The 24,745-nt window shown below is 41.6% G+C and overlaps 1 long non-coding RNA gene across 3 annotated transcripts in view; it reads right to left on the bottom strand.

Annotated features, from left to right (window-relative positions):
* Positions 1-24,745, bottom strand: part of LOC122540575 — a 228,468-nt gene that overhangs the window by 88,744 nt on the left and 114,979 nt on the right. For all 3 annotated transcript variants that reach the window (XR_006309353.1, XR_006309352.1, XR_006309354.1), the window contains one exon: positions 20,249-20,338. This is a non-coding gene — a long non-coding RNA (uncharacterized LOC122540575). The remainder of the gene's footprint in view (positions 1-20,248; positions 20,339-24,745) is intronic.

Raw genomic sequence — 24,745 nt, 5'->3', positions numbered from 1 at the left:
CCTAGGTAGAGATTCTCCTTTTAAAGATTTCTTGGGTTTACTGGATGATGGTTTACTTACATTGATTAGTGGGGTGTCCTATCCCAGACACACATCTTAGCAAGCAGGTAGAAAGGAAGGTTAGCCTTGTTCAGCTGGGTTCTCTCTCTGCACTCTGCCTTTTTTTTCTCTCCAGCCACACTCGGGCACAACGATTCATTGTTTTCCCTTTAGTGTGCCTCACACAGCTCTTGCTAGCAAGGTCAACCATAACAGGTATCTGGTTTTAATTAAGTAACAGACATCACTACTTTACCCCAGCATATTACAGCTCAAGGTTGAACAGGATCTCAGTATACACACTTGTCCTCACCCCCACACTCAGCGCGCGCACACACAACACACACGTGTGCTACAACTCAGCCCTCTACCCTTACATTCTCAAACGCTCCCACCCAACCCAGCCCTCCCTCACTTCCATATACATTCATTCACACGCAGCCAGGCACTCATGCAGGCACACACCCTCATCCTCATGTACATACCCCACACTCATCCCCACCCTCATGTACATATCCCCACACCCTCGCCCACATCCTCACGTACATACCCACACCCTCACCCACATCCTCATGTACATATCTACACCCTTATGTACACACACACCCACACCTACACACCCTTCCAGATGTACACACCCCTTCCAAACCCTCATGTACATACCCCACACTCATCCCCACCCTCATGTACACACACACCCCAAACCTACACACCCTTCCAGATGGACACACCGCTTCCACACCCTCATGTACATACACAATCAAGACCCTCCTACACTCTCATATGTATACACACACACAATCAACACCGTCCCACACTCTCATGTACACACACCCTCCTGCACATACACACACACTCCCATTCCCTCATGTACACACACGCCCTACGTACACACACTCCCATACCCCCATGTACACACCCACCCACACGCGCACACACCCTCATGTACCCTCACGTACACACACCCTCCCGCATCCTCACGTACACACACCCTGACATACACACAGCCTCTCACACCCTGACATACACACACCCTCTCATATACACACACACACTCATGGACACACACGCACCTGCACCCTCATATATACACACAGATACCCACATCTTCATGTAGACACATGCACTCCTACCCTCATCTATACATATACCGACATTCGTATGTACACACACTATCTGTGTCCTGCTTGCACACACACTCCCACCCAGGCTTTTCTACATTTGCACTCTCATTTGCACGCATACTTTTGTACAATATTTTGATTTAAATGACTGGCCAAAAAGGAGGCAGATATAATATGGGTAATATGGGTATAGGGAAATTATTCACTCTGAGGAAGAGTGGAAAAGCATTTTTAAAATGTTGGTTTTCAAAGGAAGTTGGGGATCCTTACAAACAAATCACAGAAAATTAACTTGCAGGTGTATCGAAAAAAATGAGGAAGTGGCATGGTTCGGCTTCAGAGCAAGGAGGTTTGAGTCTAACAGTGAGGAAGTCTTGCTCCAATTGTACAGGGCTTTGGTGAGACCACACCTGGCTTAGAGTGAATACTTTTGGTTGTTACTTAAGGAAGAACCTACTTGTCTTAGAGTGCAAATTAGGGTCACTTGACTGAGCTTTCTGAGGAAGGGTCACAGACCCAAAAGTTTAACACTGATTTCTCTTCACAGATGCTGCCAAACCTGCTGAGTTTTTCCAGCAACTTCTGTTTTTGGTCACTCGACTGACTGCAATGAGCAAGTTGGCCTATGAGGAGAGATTGAGTTGGAATAGCCCTATTTGCACTGAAAATGTCAAAATGATTAATCGGTAATCTCAATGGACAGTATAAAATGCCTTTATGATGTGTGTGGCTGAGAAAATCTGTTGACGTGGCTAGAGAATATACAGCTGAGAGAGTGTTAGGAAAGTTTAAATTTTAGGAGAAATTTCTTCACTTAAGGCATTGTGAATCTGTGAAATTGTGCTATCTCAGAAGGCTCAAGATTCTCAATTAGTGTGTATATGTTTGAAGTCTGAACAATGGGGAGTATACAATAAGAGGGAGGAGATCAGCTAAAATCCTCTTGAATGGTGGAACAGGCTCAAAGGCACTTTATGTCATTTATTTCTTATGTCCCTGCTCATAATAAAGTAGCAACACTTACTGTAAATTTAGAAAGTAGAGGATATTGTATGTACGTCTTCCCTTTACGGAAGTTCCCCTTTAAGGATTTTGCTTTATCTAAGAATAATTACTGCCTGAAGCTTAGAAGTTCTAATAATTTTGTTATTTACATCTCTCGGTCTCTCAGCTCTCAAGTACAGTTATTCATTACTCTATTCTTAGAGTCTCATCAGCACGTGAGCTGGTGGAAAACAGTGTTTACATTATCCTATCACTGGCATATCCATTCTCTCAGATGGAGAAAACTCCTGGCTTCACAATAACATTTTTATTCGTAATGTGTGAGATTTGAACCCCACTCCAAACAAACAAGCTCTGAGCTCGACACCCAATGAAATATTCAGACCCATTGAATAGGGTCATTTAGTATGGGTTGTAGAAGCCTAGATATCTGCCTTCTCTTTAACAATTGGGACTAGCTAAAAAAAAGGATATAACTCAAGAGGGCACTGGATTTTTGTTTTGAATAGTAATGATGTGCAGGAAACAGGTAGGGGATTGGCACAGGGTAATCGAGCTGGACTAGATCATAGAACTGGTGCAGGCATGTGGGCCAAATGGCCTCCTTCTGTATCATAATAATTGTGATTATGTGCTAAAGATAGCTGTGACCATGGAAGAAATATATGGATAGAAACCCTTCACACTGTTCCCCAAAGGAGGTTATGGAAATATCACTCAGAACTTTCGACATTACAAGAAAGTGACTCTCCAAACAATACAATGCAGAGAGAAGGGAGATATTACAATGCTGAGAGTGCACAGCTGAACAACATTACTAAGGTGTTGACTTATTTTAAAACAGGTACCTAATATCTACAGTATTGAATCAGGCCATTTGGCCCAACTTCCTTTACTGTAGCTGATATTCCACATGAGCCTCCTCCAGTAGAACTACATGCCCCTTCCCCACAATCTTTGTTTTTATTTCTTCATGGGATGTGGGTGTCACTGGCTGGACCAACATTTATTGCCCGTTCCTAATTGTTAAGAGTCAGTCACTTGCTGTGGGTGTGGAGTCACATGTAGGCCAGACCAGGGTGAGGATGGCAGTTTCCTTCCCTAAAGAACATTAATGAGCTATATCTTTTGTTTACACAATCAACGATGGATGATCGTTATGTAGCTTTTTATTCCAGAGTTTTTTTAAATTGAATTCACTATTTTCCGTGATGGAGTTTTGAATGCACGACCCCAGAACATTAGCCTGTGATTCTAGAATTACTAGTCCAGTGACATTACCACTATTCCCCCTACCTCACCACACCACCACTCCCATCATTCTCTTCTCCCTCATATCTACATCAAACCTCCCTTCAATGTATTAATGTTCTCCACTTCATGAGGCAGCGAGTCCCACCTGCTGGCCACTCTCTCCTGAGTCCCTCCTAAATCCTTGATTCTACTGGTTATTGAATCACCCACAACATTCTTGAAACAAAATCTTGCATTTATTTAGTGCCTTGATTGTAATGAACAGTAATAAAATGTGAAGACACTTCACAGAAATATTGCCAAACAAAATTTGTCCTAAGCCCACAGAGCGAATGAAGGGAGGTCACCAAACCTGATCAATCAGGTGGGTCTGAACCGTGACTTAAAGGGGGAGAGATAGCAGTTGCCAGGGGGAGCAGTTGTGTTGGGACTAGAGAACAGACAGAAGAGGGGAATGCAAACACTGGAATACAAAATAAAGCCTTTTGCTTCTGATCAACAATTGTCAGTAGGCAAGGGAATAGGTGCAGGGTTTGAACCCTGATCCATATAACTGATAGTGAGGATAAACTATAATTATAGCTTAACCATCCTGCCATATCAGACCAGCTACCCTACAGGCTGGTGTAAAGGTTGGCATGGTCATGAAGTAGAGCTTATGGCTTGGTGCAAGATGACAACCCCTTCACATCAATCTCTCAGAAAGGACAGTGTGAAGGTACAGGAAACAAAAGAATCAATAAAGAAAATCACATTTCAAAAGTTGTACTTAAATATAGTGGGGTATTTGTCGGAAAGAATTAATTTGACCCCTATTACAGATACACCTGCAGCCATGGGTGCCGGCACTCCCAGGTACTAAGTCCTTATGTTTCTGATGCATCATGTGAAACTTTGTCCATTATAGATAGTTTTTACACATTCTGTTCATCTGTATTATGACACATCTCTGAAGTGGTGAGACTTGAATCTGAGCCTCCTGGTTCAGAGATACGGACACTACACAAGAACCCCATTGGTCCCATTACATATAGATCCAATTTGGGACTTTGGCCAATATCAGCAAGTGGAATCAGCTGGAGAGTCTGCCATTTTAACTCATAGTAGTGATTTGCAAAACTACAAAGGAATAAAGCCACTTTCTGTGGGTGTCAAGTCTGATGCAAAAAGATAAAGCATTTGGTAAAGGTTAGAATTAAATGTCACAAAGAACATAGAACATTACAGCGAAGTACAGGCCTTTCAGCCCTCAATGTTGTCCCGACCTGTCATACCAATCTGAAACCCATCTAACCTACACTATTCCATGTACGTCCATATGCTTGTCCAATGACGACTTAAAGTTGGCGAATCTACTACCGTTGCAGGCAAAGCATTCCATACCCTTACTACTCTCTGAGTAAAGTTTTAAACATTGAACCAGGAGTTACAGATCAACTCTAGAGCTTGTGCATAAAAGCCAAGGTTGGAATTCCAATGAAGCACTGAGGGAGTGCTACTCTGTCAGAGACGCTGCCTTTCGGATGAATGTCAAACCAAAGTCCCAGCTGCCTATTCAGGTGGATGTGCTATTCTGAAGTGGTACTAGGGAGTTCCCCAGTGTCTTTGCCAAACCTTATCCCTCAATCAACATCACTTGAGAGAAAAGGTGATTATCTGGTCAGTATCATTAACCAGATGTGAAATAAAAATATTTTGGCGGAACAGGATATCCGTTTGTGACAATGACACAACCAAAGCAGAAGGAGAAGCTAAATTGTGTGCTGCCAGTTGACTACAAACACATGTTGTCCAATACACCCAACCACTTGCCACACTAAATCAGCCACTGACATGTGGCAAATGGAGGTTCTTCATCGGGTCCAGAAGTTTCAAATCAATGAACAGTAGGACCCTGCAGCAGCCCATTTGACAGGGAATGATGTATTGGAATCTGACCGGCACAACCTACAGGCCACATGAAAACAGGAAAAGCAAGCCTTCCCTTTAAAATATAACCATATCCAGTAAGGTATGTGGTCAAGACGCTGTCTTTTAAGGAAGTGAAAGAATGTGGCAATATCTTAGTTGCTACCCTACTATAATATGCAATGCTTTTTTTTTAAACTGTTAATTAAAATATGCTATGACAGAGCTGCTGTCACAGTGCCGGGTATTATTGTACACCTCCTGTCCTGTCCCTCAATCTACCTCATCTCTAGGTTTCAACCCCTCTTCGCATTAATTTTCTGGCATATGGCAAATTAGGTGACATGAACAGTGCAATTTTGATGAGCGCCTATCGGACAACACTGAGCTCGCTAGATTTCCGTGTTATTAAAGTAAATCAGGGTTAGGTTCCAAAATAGAGAAATGTAACATTTAGGGCCAAATTCAATGACAAAGAATAACAATGAGTGAGGAAAAGAAAACGGGGTGAAAGCAGGGGCATGGGACTAACCCAATAGCTGCTAGAGAGAGGAGCAAATTACTGCAGATGTTGGATCTGTACTGAAAACAACAGATGCTGGAGATCACAGTGTGTCAGACAGCATCCATGGAGAAACAGCAAGCTAGCATTTCAAGTCTAGAAAACTACAATGAGAAAGCAGGAAAATGGAACTAACTCAATTGCTGCTCGAGAGAGGTGGAGCAGGCACAATGGGCCGAATGGCCTCCTCCTGTACTGTAATGTTCTCAGATTCAACTCAACAAATGGCCTTTGCACCACATTAACTATAGGAGGAGGAGGAACTGAGTGATGAGAGGGCTGCACGTCTCCCCCTGCCAATGGCAATCCAAGCACAATGTCACAAACAGATAAGGTGTGGTTACAATTCATAGGTTTATGGAATTGCAAACAGGCCAAAACAAACATTTCATAGAAGGCACGAGCAACGAAGGAAATGAAATGAACAGCTGGAAATCTGAAAGAAAAACAGGATATGGTGCAAATGATCATCAGGCCTTTATGTAGAATCATATCAAGCTTACAGCAAAAAATCAGGTCGTTCTGCCCAACTGGTGTGGGTTAGCACCATTACTCCAAATGAAGTCTTCCCATCATAGTTCCTTCACCTGCCATCCACCCTTTATCACTCATTTAAGTACTGATCCTATCTATTGAGTGTTCTCTGCCGAGATCCTTGTGTGAATGGATGCACATTTCAAGTTGTGTACATAAAGAAACTGGACCCACACTTTTATTGGATCTACCTACCTGTGGACTCTGGTGCAGTGGGAGGTTCTCCCACACCGACCCCATCAAACTCCATCATCATCTTAAATATCTCCATGAATTTCCATTTCTAATGGAACAGAGTGTTAGCTTTCTGCTGTCTTCCCGAATAATTGCTCTGTTTCAATTCTGAAAATATCCTGATTAATGTTTCCTAGTGCCTCCATATCCTTTTTATAGTACGGAGATCAGAGCCTCACACAGCACTCACCAAAGTTCTGTGTAAACTCAACACATAAGGTAATAGGGAAGGCAAACGGAAATGTTGGCTTTTATTTCAAAGGGAATGGATTATGAAAATAGGGAAGTCTTGCTCAAACTATGCAAGACACTAGTCAGACCACACCTGGAATACAGAGTACAGCTTTGGCTTTGTAATATAAGGAGAGCTAGACTGACATTAGAGGTGGTCCACAGAAGGCTGTCGAGGTTGGGTCGTTCTGGATATACAATTCTGAAACTGAGCGATTTTTAATCAGTAAAGGAATCAAGTAGTTTGGGGTAAAGGGAGGAAAGTGGAGTTGAGGATTATTAGATCAGCCAGGATCTCATTGACAATGGAGCTAACACAATGAGCGAAATGGCCCATATCTGTTGCTATCGCTTATGGTCTTATTGCTTTCTGGTTTAATAACATATTTCCAGTCTCTGTGGCCTTAATTAACTTGTGTTCCTTTTGACGAGTCATGTGTCTGTATTCCAGATTCACTTACTCCTTTATCCAATTGTGGTTTCTGACCTTCTAAGGAATGAGAGGTGTCCTCATTCCTCTTACCAAAATGAGCCACCACATATTCTGTGAGGTTGATTTTAATTCATCATTTATTTATTCCCACCAGAAACTTATTTGTGACTTCCTGTCTTTTTGTGCATTATTAGCCATTCCTCCAAATTAGTGTCATCTGCAAATTTCAACATTATTTTTCTAGTCTCTAACATTTCAATTAACAGGTCATAGGATCCCTACAGCGTGGAAAGAGGCCATTCGGCCCAACAAGTACATACTGACCCTCCAAAGAGTAACCCACCCAGACCTATTCCCTTACCCTATTACTCTACATTCCTCTTGACTAGTGCACCTAACCTACACATTCCTGAACACTATGGGCAATTCAGCACGGCCAATTCACCTAACTTGCACATCTTTGGACCGTGGGAGGAAACCGGAGCACCCAGAGGAAACCCACGAAGACATGCGGAGAATGTCTGTGGAGTTTGCATAGTCGCCTGAGGCAATAATTGAACCTGTAAGGCAGCAGTGCTAACCACTGAGCCACCATTTCAAAAAGAACAAAGGATTTCACACATGATGCCTTATTTAGACTGATTCTAGGGTACACATACAAGTCCATACACTGACCTGTTATCGCTCACTCCAACAGCAGTAGCTTGTATTTATATCAAGTCAAGTCACCATAATCTTACCATAGACCTGCTCCCTCCTTCGAGAGAGGCAATCGGTGGTGATTTAACCTGAGGGTCATCACACCTGAGGTAAGGCAAGGCGAGAGGTTGAGAAGAAGAGTCCTTTATGGCATCCTCAGCTGGTGTGGGGATTGAACCTATAGTGTTGGCATTACACCGCTTCGCAAACCAACCATCTGACCAACTGAGCTAAATTGACTGCCAACTTGCATTTATATAGTATGTTTAAGTCAGTATAACAACGCTCGACAATTCAAAGGAGGTATTGGACAGGATTTAACATTCAGCAAGATAAGGACATAGTCAGACATAACCACACATTTCACCAAAATGTTTCAAGGATTATTTTAAGGAAGCAGGGAGAGGTGCAGATGGAAATTCAGAGTTCAGGGCCAAGGCAGCTGAAGGCATAGCCAGCAATGGAGTGATGAAAACTGGGGATGTGAAAGAGGTCAGGATTAGAGGAGCACAGAGAACTCAGAGGGTCATGGGACTGGAGGAAACGGCTGAGACAGGGAGGGGCAAGATTACAGAGAAGTTTATAAATAAGAAAGTAAACTTGAAAACTGGAGGTTTGCATATCAGGGTCCAATATAATTCAGTCAACACAGGGATAACTTGTTATGTTTACACACATTGTGGCATACCTTTCTGTTGCGATGAGACCCTTTGAGGTTTTCTTTCATATTGAGGTCGCTTTAACAAAAGCTGTGGTGAGACCGAAGGTTCCAGATACAGTGCACAGGGCTAAGTATTGTCCACAGATATGCATTACACTCCTTTGCAGGATCACTGCCGGATCTCAACAGTGGCACCATTGTCTTGCCATTCTTACCCCCGCCCCACAGCCATGTACATCCCACAGGGGAACACGCGCACAATTGTGAAAAATCAGTTGTACAGTTAGCAGGAACGGTCTTGGAGAATGCATGAGATAATGATTTCATGTTTATCTGGGGATCAGAAAGCTCGTTCTCCAGTGTTCGTTATTTCAGGAGATAAAGAACAATTTTGTACTCAGCTATTGGGAAGGAACTGCAGAATCTCCCGTCTCTCATCAAAGTAGCCAACCCATAATTAGTTCAAACTTTTAGAATAATCCATGCTCCTTTTTAATTCTTCTCGGCTATAGTAAAAGATAATTAGAAACACAATTCCCAACCCATTACAAAGCAAAAAACAAAATAAATAAAAGACAATCGAGAGTGAAATGGAGCCTGCCTTCTCCCCACCTCACTATCTCCCCACCACTGCCCCAACCCACTGTGGAGTTTTCGATTAATCTATTAGACAGTGTGCCAGATCCCTGCATGAGACCAGAAGCACAGCAAACCACTCAATATCACGCAATGGGAAAAGAGCCAGGGTACAGCATAGAACAGACTGAACGCAGAAGGAGATTCCTTGATTCTTCAGTCAGTGAAGTGCATTGATCATTCTGCACTCGGCAGAGTTTTCCAATTATAAACAAGGAAGAAATTTGCATCTCTGCAGCTCCCTTCATCGCCCTGGACTTCCAAAGTCACTTTATTGAGTCAGTTTTGCCGTGTAGTCATAGAGGTAATGTGGGGAACTACGCCTGCCGATTTGCAGACAGGAAGCGCTCATAACTGGTCATGTGATGATGACATGACAACTTTTGTCGTGATGTTGTTTGAGCTGCAGAGAGCACAGAATGCAACCATGCATTAGGATACATCAGCATAATTTCCCAAAACAATCTTTGATAGGACCAAGCATCTCAGTTGCCCCATTCCTATGGTTTTACATGCAGCTATTTTCTGACCTCCAGCATTTTGAGGTTGTGCACAGCAATCTGTCTGAGTTGCCAGTCAGAGCACTGGCAGCTGGGCTTTCAATCCTAGAACACGTGGGTTCTTCTTAACTTGTTTCAAGAAGTACTTTGCTCCTGATTATTTATTTTCTGGTGCAAGCAGTTCAAGTAAATCTCCCAAAAATAATCAGTGAGTAAATCTGAGAGCCCTATGGCTTTTAAAGAATGGGAGGGGAAGGATTTGGAGTTCTCATTGATCTGCTGTGCCCCACTTCACTCCCTTCCTTCACATCCCCTTCCCAAGGGGTGGAATTCCCTGAACACACTACATGTGTCATTCCCAGCTCAGTAATCACGGCTGCTCCAATGTTCTGAGTGAGGTTCTGCCTCTGAGATTAATACAGAGAAAGGAGATAGGGAAGAGTGTAGAAGAGAGAAGGAAATTGCTTCCTGACTTCCTCATCCCATCTCAATTTCTCTATTCTTATTGATTTTTTTCTGGGGATCTGTAAACCCCCTGAGTTTTGAAACAGAGGAGGGAGAGATGTTAAAATAAGCCCAAACCACCAAACTAACAAGAACAATTTTACTCTGTGCTGATGTTAACAGGAGGTGGGTATAAACCATGTGGCCTTCTAATCTTATGGGGGTCTCTAACAGCGTTAACAGACATTAGGGTCATGGAAGGAATCTCCCAGGTCATGGACTGATATTCATTCACTTTCCCCTCCCCCACTTCATTGCAAGAAGGGGAGGGGGGAGGTAGAGTAGTCACTCATGATCAGGATCCCAGTTCCTTTATCTGCTCTGAACCCCGCTGCAGTGGATAGCACAGAGGGATTACAGGACAATAAGCAGAAGATTTGAGTTTGAGTGGTAGTAGACAGTTGGGGAGCAGGGGAAATGAAAAAGTATCACAGATCCCCTTTTGGCCAGCTCCATTTCACCACTGCCCCTCAAACCCTCAGCTCAAACTCAATGCTCTGACACATTGATGTTCGAACACGAATTGAGGAATGGTGAGCAAGCATGGTGCCCCAGGCTGACTCCCGTTCCTCTTTATTCCAGACACACAGAGGGGAACCACCCCAGCTCAGAGAGAGCTACTGTACAACAACAACAACAACAACAAATTGTAGCACAGTTAAAGTTGTAAAACACTCTGAGGCCCTTCACAGGAGAGCTAGCAAACAAAAACTTTGCCACCAAACTGCAGCAGGACAACACAAGGCTGTGCAGACAGACTTTGAGGAGTGCAGTAGTGAGGTGGAGAGACTCGGGGACACATCCTAGAAGTTAGCACAAAGTAGGGAAGATTTCTACAGTATTTCTGCTCATTGTGACTCCAAATCAGAGCCCAATCTGTTAATGGGCTTGCACAAACACGTTTTCAGATTCAAATTATTAAAATCAACATATTCACTGAACTCAAATTTTCCTGGAACCACATACATATTCATGTAACAGGAAGCAGCTAATTCACTGTCCTATTAATGCTAGTGCAGAAATATAACCTGTATTCATTAACTACATGATTTTCATGACTGGTTCATTTTCAAACAAACATGCTGCATTTAATTTTAATATTCAGTTATCTGTTATCCTATACATAAATACTTCAAGCCACTCAATGGCTTTTAGCCTGAAACTCATTCCTAGTATCTATTATTCTAGAAATAACCCACTCGAAACCTGAATTTGACTCTAATCTGTAACTCAAGACAGAATATCTGTTAATTTCTTAATAATCAGCCTCACCAACAAATCCCTAGATTAGATTCCAGTATGTTACTTACTCCCAGGTATCTCTTATTCTATATATAAACACATAAACTCTTTGATTACATTCCAGTCTGTAACTCATTCCCAGGTATCTATTATTCTATATATAAACCCCATAAATATCTTGATTAGATTCCAGTCTGTTACTTACTCCTGGATATCTGTTATTCCAAATATAAACCACCCCAAAACCCTTGATTACATTCCAGTCTGTAATTCACACACAGGTAAGTGTTATTCTTTCTATAAACCTCACAAACGCCTTGACTGGATTCCAATCTGTAACTCAGGACTGAGTATTCGTTATTCCAAATGTAAACCATCCTGAACCCCGGGATTAGATTCAAATCTGTAAGTCAGTCCCGGGTATCTCTTATTCTATATATAAACCCCACAAACCTCTTGATTAGATTCCAATCTGCAACTCACTCCTTGGTATCTGTTATTCTATATATAAACCACTACAAACCCCTAGATTAGATTTGAGTCTGTAACTCACTGCTGGGTATCTGTTATTCTGTATATAAACCACTACAAACCCCTCGATTAGATTCCAGTCAGTAACTCACTTGCGGGTATCTATTATGCTATATATAAACCACCCAGAGAGCTCAATTAGATTCCAGCCTTTAAGTCGCTATGGAGTATCTGCTTTACTTGATATTAAGCACCCAAACCTCTTGATTACATTCCAGTTTGTAACTCACTTGTCTTTCAATATTATTTATGCTAAATAAACCTTTGTTCCATTTATTTCGGTCTGAAACGCCGAATGCCCTCATTAACGAAATTTGCCACCATCACAAAAACTAAACGCTACCCCCAACTTCCTTGTTTGAACAGACCGGAAATCTTCCGGAAAGTTCTTTTTGATCACGCTGTATCTAATTGCTTCAAATATTACAGCTGCGGAATTGTGTCGAGCCCGTCTCCTAACAGACGCTTTCTTTTCTATTTTTTTCCGCTGTTAAGAATCTTCGCCCTACATCGGTTCTCGAAGTCAGTCATTCATAGTTTACCTTGTGCTTTGATCTGAAAAGATCTTTCATCAGACTCCATGTCATCTGCTAGTGCCTTGACAAAAGCTTCCGTGAAGGGGATATAAAAAAATAGGCCCTTCAACAGGGCAAAGTAATCCTTCGTCTGTTGCCATGGTAGCAGACATCTTTTGCTTCCATTCAGCGAGTGGTCAAGGCTCTGCTGTTGCTGTGTTATGAACCGGATCTCGTGCACTGATTAAATTAGTTTCCTCAGAAGTAAAAGTGTTAATTAAAGTATTAGTCTGGGCTGATTGATTCCTCAGAGTGAGGACTTTCAGACCCCCATGTAATCTTTGACATGGTCACAAAACCCCAGGTTATTTGTTCTTTGTTATGAATTCAAATTAGTGTTAATAAATGTGTGAAAGTGGTTAAGTCAAGGCATGGTGGAACACAAATCCCCTTCCAGCTTCTTTGATATTTGTCTGGTAATGCATGTGCCTAATTTCTTATCTTTCACTTCCTGGAGATCAAAATTTGTCGGAGGGCGGTTCTAGATTATTCATAAATGCAAAACATCAACATGGCATCCTAGTTCTAATTATACAGCCCTCCAGGGCATCGTCTCTGCACCACCATTACCATGTTTAGCACAATCTTATAATTAAAAATCACTTCACAACATCCCTGTCAGTTTTAATCATTTTCTTTTCCTCCCTGCATCCCCCTCCTCTCTTGAAGGCAATGACTCTTGGCAGAACTCATGATTCATGGACACTCGCCATCGATTGGACTTGGGCGTAAAGCTTGGTAGGCCATTTGACTGCTGGGGCATCACAGTTAAGATTCATTCCCAATCACTGTTTGGATGGCAGATGATGACTTTGCAACATTAATATCACTTCAACCTTGCTATGAAATTTGCTCTGGATGGGCCATTTGTAACCCAGGATGGAAACCAGTGTGGACAGCTATCGACTAAAAATGGAATGACACAAAAAAATCCATTAAAGGAGAGCCATTTAGAAAGCACCTTGTATGACCTCAGATCATGCAAAACTGCTTAATAACTACTCTTTGAAAGTAATTCATTGGTTAAGGTTTGAACAGGGAGTTAAGTATGACTGGACAGGAAAATATAGTTGAGGGTCACAAACAGATCAGCCATATTGAATAGTGCAGCAGACTTTGAAGGACTGAATGCTCTGCTCCAATTCCTAATTGTATGTTGTAATATAGAAGACTAAACAGCCACATATTTGCACATTAAGATCTCATATACAGATAGGAAACTAAGTGTTGGACGGATGAAAATTATTTAAAAAACAGCAGGGAAATCTATTTTATCAAATATGTCGCATTGACCTCCACCTGTAAGGGGAGTCAGAACTTTAACATCCCATCGGAAAGACAGGACCTCTGACAGAGCAGCACTTCCTCAAACTACAGCATCAATATGGATTTGTACGCAAGTCTCTGCAGTGAGATTTTAAGCAACAAACTGCTGGTCCAGAGGCGAGTGCGGCACCCCCTAAGCCACATACAGGTTTACATGGAACACCCAACCTGCAGTATTTCAGAGAAACAAATGGATCTAAGAAAGTATTTTTACAAATTAAGTAACTCTCAATAATTAAAAGTTCAGAACACGATTTCTGTCATGAAAGCAGAATGTTATGAGCTCTTTCTGCTGAAGAATCATCTCTGATTGCCTGGTTCGATAGATGCATGTTGTGAATATTGACTCATCACATACAATCTTCAACAAAACCCCCTTGAAAGCAGGGTGAACATAGCAGTACACATAGTCAACGATTTGTTGTGAAAAATTTGAAACAAGCTGTTGAGACTGGTGGTCTACTGAAAAATTCTAAATATAGATTAATAGATTTTTGTTAGGTAAGAGTATTAAGAGTTGTGGATACGGGTTACTGGAGTTAAGGAACAGATCAGCCATGATCATACTCAATGATGGAATAGGTTTGAGGGACAATTCGTTATCCGACAATGAGCTAAAAATGACTCAAGGGAGAGAAAAGAGGAAACAGAATAAAAACAGTACCTTCTCCATAAATAACACATAAACAACATCTCATTTTACCGTCTTTATCAGTGTCACACCCAAAATATCCCCCCCCCTCATCAAGTTGGACATCAGATACCTTCTGTTAACTGAATCCTTACTCATTATTTCTGGGACTTTCGGTGTCAGAGGCTTTTAAAAAAATAATTGAAGGCTTGCTGACTGGGATATGATGGTGAATGGCTTGGAGGAGAACTTACACTGAAAGGTGGTGCTCCTATTCATCTGCTGCCCTTGTCTTTCTAGGTGTTAGACATTGTGGATTTGGAAGAAACTGTCTAAGGAGTGTTTGTAAGTTGTTGCAATGCACTACATAGTACACACTGTTGCTACTGTGCATTGCTGGTGGAGGGAGTGAATGTTCAAGATGTCAGGTAGCATGCCATTAAAGCAGCTGGCTTTCTTTCCTGTGTGGATTGAACTTCTCAAGTGTTGTAGAAGGTGCACTCATTGAGGCAAATGGAGAGCATTCTATCACACTCCTGAATTGTGCCTCATCGATAGGGTGTGAAGAATCAGAAGGTAAGTTACTGTCCACAGAATTCCAAGCTTCTGACCTGCTCTTGTGGCCACAGTATTTATATGTAGACCAGTTCAGTTTTGGAGGTAAAAACAATGACTGCAGATGCTGGAAACCAGATTCTGGATTAGTGGTGCTGGAAGAGCACAGCAATTCAGGCAGCATCCGAGGAGCTCCGAAATCATTTGGGTCAATAGTATTCCCCAGGATGTTGATAGTGGGGAATTCAGTGATGATAATGGTTGAATTCTCTCTTGTTGGAAATAGTCACTGCCTGACACATGAATGAATGGCATGAATGTTATTTGCCAATAATCAGACTTTCAATCCAAGTCTGAATGCTGTCCAGGTCTTGCTGCATATGGACTCAGACCGGTTCAGTATGTGAGGAGTCACAAATGGTGCTGAACATTGTGCAATCATCAGCGAACATCCCCATTTCTGACCTTATGATGGAGGGAAGATCATTGATGAAACAGCTGAAGATGATTGGGCTGAGAATACTGTTTGAGGAACTCCTGCAGAGATATGCTGGAGCTGAGATGACTGATCTCCAACAACCACAACCATATTCCTATGTGCCAGGTACGTCTCCAACAAGTGAAGAGTTTTTTTCTTCTTCCCTTTGACTCCAGTTTTGCCAGGGCACCTTGATGACACACTCAGTTGAATGCAGCCTTGATGTCAAGGACTGTCACTCTCCCCTCGCTTTGGAATTCAGCTCCTTTGTCCATGTTTGAACAAGGCTGTAATGAGGTCAGGAGCGGAGTGACCCTGGCAGAACCCAAACTGGGCATCACTGAGCAGGTTATTACTGAGCAGCTGCTTGATAGCACAGTTGATGACACCTTCCATCATTTTACTGATGATCGAGAGTACGCTGATGGGGCATAATTGGCTGGGATGGATATGTCCTGCTTTCAATGTACAGGACATCTGGGCAATCTTCCACATTGTTGGGTAGATGCTAGTGTTGTAACTGTACTGGAACAGCTTGGCTAGGGGAGCAGCAAGTTCTGGAGCACATGTCTTCCCTACGATTGCTGGAATGTTGTCAGGGCCTATTGCCTTTGCGGTATCCAGTGCCTCCAACATTTTCTTGCTATCACGCAGAGTGAATTGAATTGGCTGAGGACTGGTAGCTGTAATGTTGGGGACCACTGGAGGAGCCTGAGATGGATTATGCAGTCAGCACTTCTGGCTGAAGATTGCTGCAAATTCTTCAGCCTTGTCACAATGGGAATTTACTCCTGTATTTTCCCAAGTACAGGGGGCATTAAAACAATTAAAAACAAAATCCTGACTCTTATACTTAGTCAAATTGTGACAAGGCTTCACAGCTTCCTTTCCCAATTCTCCTACCCCCACCCTCAACCTGCACAAACTAATCTAGTGCAAACCTAACTCTGAAACCAGAACCTATTAGAACTCTGCAACTCAACATAAAATCTCAGGATGCAAAGATTGAATTGAACTGAGAATCTTTAATTCTAAACATTAATTTTTAATAGAAGCCTCAAATCTTCAAAGCTATTCAAACAGATGAAGCACAATCTCCCTCAATGTTACACAGTCATTGCTAGAATATAAAAAGAGTCCAGTACTTCTGTAGCATCTTTCACCATCACAAAATGTTCCAAAACAACTTCCAGGCAATAAAATATTCCTAAGTGCAGTCACTGTTGAAATGTAGAAAGTGCAGCAGCCAATTTGTGCACAGCAAGCTCCCATTAAATTGTGACAATACCAGGTTAATCTGATGTTCTTCAGAACAATATCATAGGATTGTCTACGTGTGAGGACTGATGGGGTCTCACAGAACATAGAGCATCTTCTTGGTATAACATCTCATCTAATAGGCAGCACCTCCAACACTGGAACACTCCCTCAGAACTATAATGGGACGTCAGGCTAGATTTTTGTGTTTAAGTCATTATCTTTGTATGCAGACATGTGACTATCCCAAATAAGCCATAGCTTCAAACCAGTCTACATTTACTTAAGGTGCAATGCTAATAAAATGAGAAACTTTGACAGGATCCAAAAATAAGCTTGTATCTGGTGCAGCCACACAAGCTAAGATTATTATTCAGACATGAATTAAAATACTCCTGAAATATTATTAAATATTGAGGGGTAGGCAAGGTTTGACAAACAGGAGATTTATTCTATTGACATCAATGTTATAACAGCCAGCAGCAAGTGAACAAGGATTCCCTCTGCTGGCTTCACTCGGGAATAAGCCACTCACAGATACAGCTGACAACAGGCCTCAAAAATATTCTGTGGAAACCATGGCAACTGGATCTGGCCAAGACCTAGTCCAATCAGGAATCTGATCTTCTGAAGAAAGGAAAATGAATGAAAACTCGGTGGACTCAGTTGAAAGAAAAGCAGAGCAATGTTCCTGGCATTTAACCAAGCAACATCACTCTGGCATCTACAATGTTCATCTGAAAGAGGTTTCTCAAGGCCTTAGGTGATGGATTAAAGCCTCAAAATTAAAGCTGGTATTAAGCAAATCTGACAACTTCACTCTGCCAGTCAGTGATTCCCAGAAAGTTAAAGACGAATGTTTTACTTATTGAGGCAATATTTGAAACAATTCTCAAATGTGAAATGATTGGTGTTCGGTTAAGCATGGCAGGATTGCAGTTACCAAGTCTCCAGGACTGCCCTGGAGCCTCCAGGAATTCAGAGAGGTTAGTGCTGTGAGCAAAGCCCAGGTGAAAAGTTTTGGGACACTAAAAAAGGAGTTTTATATAGAACATTACAGCGCAGTACAGGCCCTTCGGCCCTCAATGTTGCTCCAACCAGTCATACCAATCTGAAGCCCATGTAACCTACACTACTCCATGTACATCCATATGCTTGTCCAATGACGACTTAAATGTACTTAAAGTTGGTGAATCTACTACTGTTGCAGGCAAAGCATTCCATACCCTTACTACTCTCTGAGTAAAGAAACTACCTCTGACATCTGTCCTATATCTATTACCCCTACAATTTGCTTTTCTTTGAGCAGCTTCACTGATGACTTGTAAGTGTATCAGAAGATATCAGGTTAGATGGTTTGACCATGGTTAACGCGGGGTTACAGGGACAGGGTAAGAGTCTGGGACTGGGTGGGATTCTCTCCAGAGGAACAGTGCAGACTCAATGAGCTGAATATCTGTTTCTGCATTGTACAGGTTCTATGGTTCAATGACATGCTGAAGTCTCCAACTCTGTCTGAACGGTTACTAACCTTAGTTAGAAAGGGACATCTAGATGTTGCTTATGCTAAGTGATCTGTTTGAAAGACAACTTGTCAACTTGGAATCTGATAACAGTTTATCACCGATGTATGTGTCTGTTAGGGGCTCTTGTAGTGCAATAGTAGTGTTTCTATCTCTAGGATAGAAACACTACTATTGCACTAAGTCCAGGACGTTTGGGTTCAAATCCCACTCTCTCCAGAGGTACGTCATAACATCCCTGAACAGGATGATGTATAAATATCTAAGATCTGGTTGTTCCAGGTTCTGTGTTAGAGGAACTGGAGAAGAAAAACTTCGAAACCACCTGAATGTAAAAATATTAAACTGTTTTATCAAGAAACCAAGTTGGGAAAGTTTAGCAGTGAAAGCAAGATGGATTGTAAACCATGATTAGGTGATGCCAAGATTATTTTAAATGCCTGAAAAGAAAATGTATATTTACATCCTACCCATGCAGCACCCACAATCAGTTCCAAAGAAGCCATATTGGAGCTGGAATGTAAACTCCATTTCCCTCTTCACAGATGCTGCCACACCTGCTCAGTTTCTCCAGCACTTTCTGTTTTTAACCTACAATCCATTGATATTTTTAGTCTTCACATTTCCTCCAATCTCCATGAAGCACCAACATTAGACCTGTCGTTGCTTTCTCTTTGGAGCTGGCCCTGAGCAAAGGGACTAGAAATACAATTTGCTCACCATGAAGACTGTGTCACACCACGTTCACTCTACTGCCAGCTGTAACTCAGTGGTTAACACTCTTAGCCTGGAGTCAAAACGTTTGGAGGTCTAAGTCCCACACCAGAGTCTGTGCATATAGTTCACGTTGAGATACTCACTGCAGTAATGAAGGAGTACTTCAATATTGAGGTGCTGCTATTCTACTGAGAAAGTTAAATCAAGGGCCCACTTTCCCTCTGAGGTGGACTTAAAAATTGTGCCAATGCACTATTTATATACATGTAGCTAACATACATGTGTGTAATTGTAAATAATAATTAGGAGCAGAGGTAGAACATTCAGCCCCTCGAGCCTACTACATCGTTTAATAAGATCGTGGCTGATCTAATTGTGGCTTCAACTCCAATTTCCTGCCTATTCCAATACCCTTTGACTCACTTGTTCAATAAGAGGAGTGACATGGTCATTCTTGTTGTGACAACAAGTTGAATATTCTTCAATAAAGATCAGTGGGATGCATTATCAGCATACCCCCTCACTGCTGCTTGTCAGAGCTGCCATGGTTCCTACATAACTCTGGAGCATTGCTGCTGTTGTAATGTAAAGCTTGAGATCCTTTAAATACAACTTCTGATTTATAAACACAAGTTATTTCTCCTTGAGAAAAGAAAGGATTAGAAGACAGGTTTGTGAAATTTGTCTGCCTCAGGGCCACAGGCTATCAAATGTGCACTGTCAAAAGTTACAGCATTTTATTCACGTCAAGGATCAGACAATCTTCACAGAATATCATGACCCAGTGAGAGGCCATTTGGCCCACCTTGTCTGTGTCAGCTCTTTTTGAAAGATTTAGTCATCTTTCTGTTACTCTTTCCAAAGGGCTCTGCAAATTTCTCCTCAGCAAATATTTATCCAATTCCTTTTGTTGGAAGTTGTTGAATCTGCTTCCACCACTCTTTCAGACAGCACATTCCAAATTTTAACAACTTGTCTTGTTCTCCCTTCTTATCCCATGGAAAGGAGGCAGGAGTTCCGCATCAAAATTATTATCAAGGAAAGCAAAGTCACCAATAAAACAAAAGAAAATTAAAGCAAGCAACTTACAGTGGTAACAATCAGTTTCTCTGCCATCAATAATTTCTAAACTCTGCAGATTTTCCTGCCTATTTATCCTGGAAAGTTTCCTCTGTTCTCCTGTGTAATTCAAAATAAACAAGGAAGAGTTTTAGACAATGACACTGCTCTATTTAGCTACAGAGCAATGAAATTAAGTGCATTTTGGTCGCTAAGTCAGACAGAACATTGAGACACACCAATAACATAGGGTTGCCAACTTTGGTTGGAGCTATTCCTGAAGGTTTCATCACATGACCTCCTATGACCAACAATCTCACCCACACAATCCCTCATTGGTTGTTCAGCCTCCTTCCCATGGCCAATTGGAAAGTAGACAGATATCTTAACTGATTGGATGATTCTTGACAGTCAAACAAACCATTTTCTCCCCATGTCAAATACTTTTATGACCAGGATACAAAAGCATTTGACGAAAATTTAAAATAAAACATTTTCTTTTAAATTTCACCCTGAGGTTTGCTCCCAACAGTTTCCAAGAGATTAATCTTTATCCCCTGGAGATTTCAGGACAACCTTATTAAAATCATTTGGCAAAGGCCAAAATGTCATTTAGAAACAGGATAAAAAATGGTGCTGATTGTTCCAAAGATTTAATAGTCACACAATGTTCCTCACTAATTCAGAGTTCTGTGAGGGTGTGTGGGAGAGGCAGTATCGTGCTGGTAATGTCACTAGGCTAGCCTTCCAGAGGACTGGGAAATGGTTTCGAATCTCAGCACAGCAGTTAATGACATGAAAAAATCTGGAACATAACACTGGTCTCAGTATCAGTAACCATGAAACTGATGATACTATCTAGTGATTGATACTATCTGGTTCACTATGTCCTTTACCCAGGCTGGCCTCCAGTCCCACATCATGTAGTTGACTCTCAAATGCCCTCTGAAATGTTTTTAGCAAGTCATTTGGTTCAAGGACAATTAGCAATGGCTAGCATATATTAGCCTTGCCAGGTCAGAGCATTTAGTAAAGCATTTGGGATGTCATGTTGCAGCTGTATGGGACTTTAGTGAGGCCACTTTTGGAGTAATGTGAACAATTCTGGTTGTCCTGATATAGGAAAGATGTTATTAAATTGGAAAGGGTGCAGAAAAGGTTTACAAGGATGTTACCGGGTTTGAGTTTTGAGGAGTGACTGGATAGGCTAGGACTTTACTCCCTTGAGCATTGGAGACTGAGGGGTGACCTTATAAAGGTTTATAAAATCATGAGGGGCATGGATAAGGTGAATAGCAAAGATCTTTTCCCCAGGCGGGTCCAAAACTAGACAGCATAGGCTTAAGGTGAGAGGGCAAAGACTTAAAAGGGATCTGAGGGGCAATCTTTTCACACAAGAGAGTGCTGTGTATATGGAATAAACTGCCAGAGGAAGCGATAGATACAGGAACAATTACAATATTTAAAACACATTTGGACAGTTACATGAATATGAAAGGTTTTGAGAGATGTGGGCCAGTTGCAGGCAAATGGGACTAGTTTACTTTAGGAAACCTGGTCGGCATAGACAAGTGGACCAAAGGGTCTGTTTCCATGCTGTGTGACTCTAAAAAACTTTTTAAAAATTAATTTTCTTCCCTGCCTTCCTCTTGAGCTTGGTTTGTGTTCACTGGTCAGCACCACCTTTCTAGCAGTGTTTATGAGATGGAGGCAAGGAGGAAAACCCAGCTGTTCAATGTCTTCTCCAGCCCAGAGCAACAGAGCTCAGTACACAATAATCCTCAACATCACACCATTAAAAGACATGCAAACTCACTAACAGCAGGAATTAAATCTGGAGGCATCTACACATCTCAATGTGAACAGAACAACTGTGGAATACAAGGATGCCTTTTGATAGGATATAAAACAGTCCAGGAGGTCATTTGGCCCATCGAGTCTAGACTGGCTCTTTTACAGAGAAATCCATTTGATCCCACCACATTTAAGATAATTAGAAAAAGGACCAGCGGTGTATTCAGGACCCCTTTTATTTAATCGCAGTGTGTGATTTGGAGTTGGACCACACTGCCTGGTAAGGAGTGCGACCTTTAAAAGGAAGTCAGATAAATGTTCTGAGGAGAAAAAGAATTGCAGGAACGTGGGGAAGAGCCACTGCACTCCAAATAAAGATGACAACTCAGATTGGGTTTTTTCCAGTAGGTTTCATCATCACCTGACCTCCTGTCACAGTATACTGTTGCCCCAAACTCACTGCATTGGTCCTGCTGCCTCATGGCCATTTGGAACAGAAGACATAAAAAGTTTTATTCTTCGGTTGGATTAATTTCAACTATTACAAAAACACTTTTTTCCATCCCATTTCTGAATTAATACGTCAACATGTTCAATGGAAAAGAAAACATCTCTATCCCCACGCAACAATTTTGTTTAATTTCCTCCTGGATTTTCACTCATCGCAGTGCTCTGGAGATTAATGTTCAGTTGCTGAAGGAATGGCAACCTGAACCCAAAGTATTGAAACATTTATGCTAATTATTAGGGGATAGATTTGTGAACTTGTGGTTTCAATATGGAGCTGTTCCAAACAGAATTCTCGGCATGTACTCCTGCTGAGTGAGCTGCTCAGATTGACTGGAAGGGTCTAAAATGCCGTGTCTAATGTGCACAGGAGCCCCTGGCACACAAGGAGACATGGTCAATTATTCATATTTCATAGCTGGCAACTTTGTCAGAAAAATCTCAACATGATATAAAAAGTCTTCCTTGAGGACTGATAAACAGACTCAGTTGTCATGGACTCTGTTAATTCACCAAATCTCTGACCACGCAGGCAAACGCCAGGTACTTTTGGGAGTGTTGGGCACGTGCCTCTCACCACCTCATTCCGAGAGTTGGATTTGAGATAAAGGACTTGCGGTATGAGCTGAGGAGTTTATTACCCACTGTCAACATCGCAGGCCTCCCTCTGGAATATCAAACTTCGGTCAATGGCCAAGAGACATTTAAGTGTTTCCTCTTCTTAAATACCGCTGTTCCACCATTTAGAAAAATATATACAGATGTATAAAAACTTGCTTTCAATTTCACTGTGTATATATAAATATAAAACCCTCCCCAACTATTCAACCACAGTGTATTTGCACAAGATTGGTTTGCAAAACTTTATTTATGTACTTGAAGAGTAACAAGAGTATTTCAGACACGTCATTATTTGGACTATTGGAATCACAGCCTGGTTTTGAATGGATTGATGATGGACCTGGTCAACAAGTTCTCCAGAATACATTATACTTGTCTTTTTATTTTCTCTCTCCCTTTCTGGGATTTTGATTTCCCTCGCAGATGACACGTCGATGTCATCATTCTCACGTCTGAGCAACAGGAAATGTTTCATGCTTCTATTACTGTGCAAATTCTTCAATGTGAAGAACTCTAGAGGCTTTTCTTTGAATCATAGAATTACAGAATCTCTACAGTGTGGAAGCAGGCCATTTGGCCCATTGGGTCATCTGGGGTCGAGATGAAGAGACAGAATCCAACTAGTGTATTCACACCATGCTCTTTCATAGCACCTTCAGGAAGTACTTTGCAAAATGATAGTGTGAAGGTGGAATTTTGCTTTACACAGTGAGTTGTTACTGGAAATGCACTGCCGCTGAAAGGCTCATGGAAACAGGGTCAATAACACCTTTCAAAAGGAGACTGGGTGAATATTGGAAATTTGCAGAAAGCAGATGGAAACTCATCAGATAACCTTCTTAAAGAGCCGGCATAGCAGTGATGAATTGAAAAGCCTTCTCCTGCATCTTTCTATAAGTCTCCAAGCCTGGAGATATTACAAATCTCTAAGGAACAAGTAATTGAGTCTCGAGACCATCCAATGTTTTGTATCCTGTCTGTGCTGAATTAACAGAGTCTCACTTGTGGAGGTGGATGTCACTCAGGATTCAACATCTCTGACAGCGCAACTAATTCTGTCAGGACTCTCTCTCCTGAAGACCATCCAGGGAAATGTGATGTAAACGCGTATAAATGTTGGACAAGACACAAGATTCAAATCCAACTACAATGTTTACCTTGGGAAAGGGAGAAAATAGTGGAAAACACAGCAAAAGGAAACAAAATAAACTACATTATTATCTTGGCAAGGTGTAAACTAACATAAATCTCTGGGTGCCAACTTGTCACATGAAACTACAGTGATGATTTCACTGGTTTCTGACCTTTTGCAAGTTTCAGTGAAAAAAAATTCCCTGCTTACCGTCAGAGTCTTGATCACTTCCAGCGAGCTCCTGGCCAATATTTATTCATTGATGAACATCATTAAAGCAGGTGAAGTGGTAATTCCTACATTGCAGTGCGTGAATTGGTTGCAGTGTTCCCTACATTATAACAGTGACTGTACAGTACTCTAAAAGTACTTCAGTGGCTGACCCTTCGAGGTTGTGACAGGCTCTATATAAATGCTAGACTTTTTTTCAAAAAGCATACAGAATATTTCATCCTCAATATATTCACTACTAA

The sequence above is a fragment of the Chiloscyllium plagiosum genome, chromosome 35 (assembly GCF_004010195.1).
Source record: "Chiloscyllium plagiosum isolate BGI_BamShark_2017 chromosome 35, ASM401019v2, whole genome shotgun sequence".
NCBI lineage: Eukaryota > Metazoa > Chordata > Chondrichthyes > Orectolobiformes > Hemiscylliidae > Chiloscyllium > Chiloscyllium plagiosum.
The sequence above is the reverse complement of the archived record's forward strand: the minus strand, read 5'-3'. Positions and strand labels throughout refer to the sequence as shown.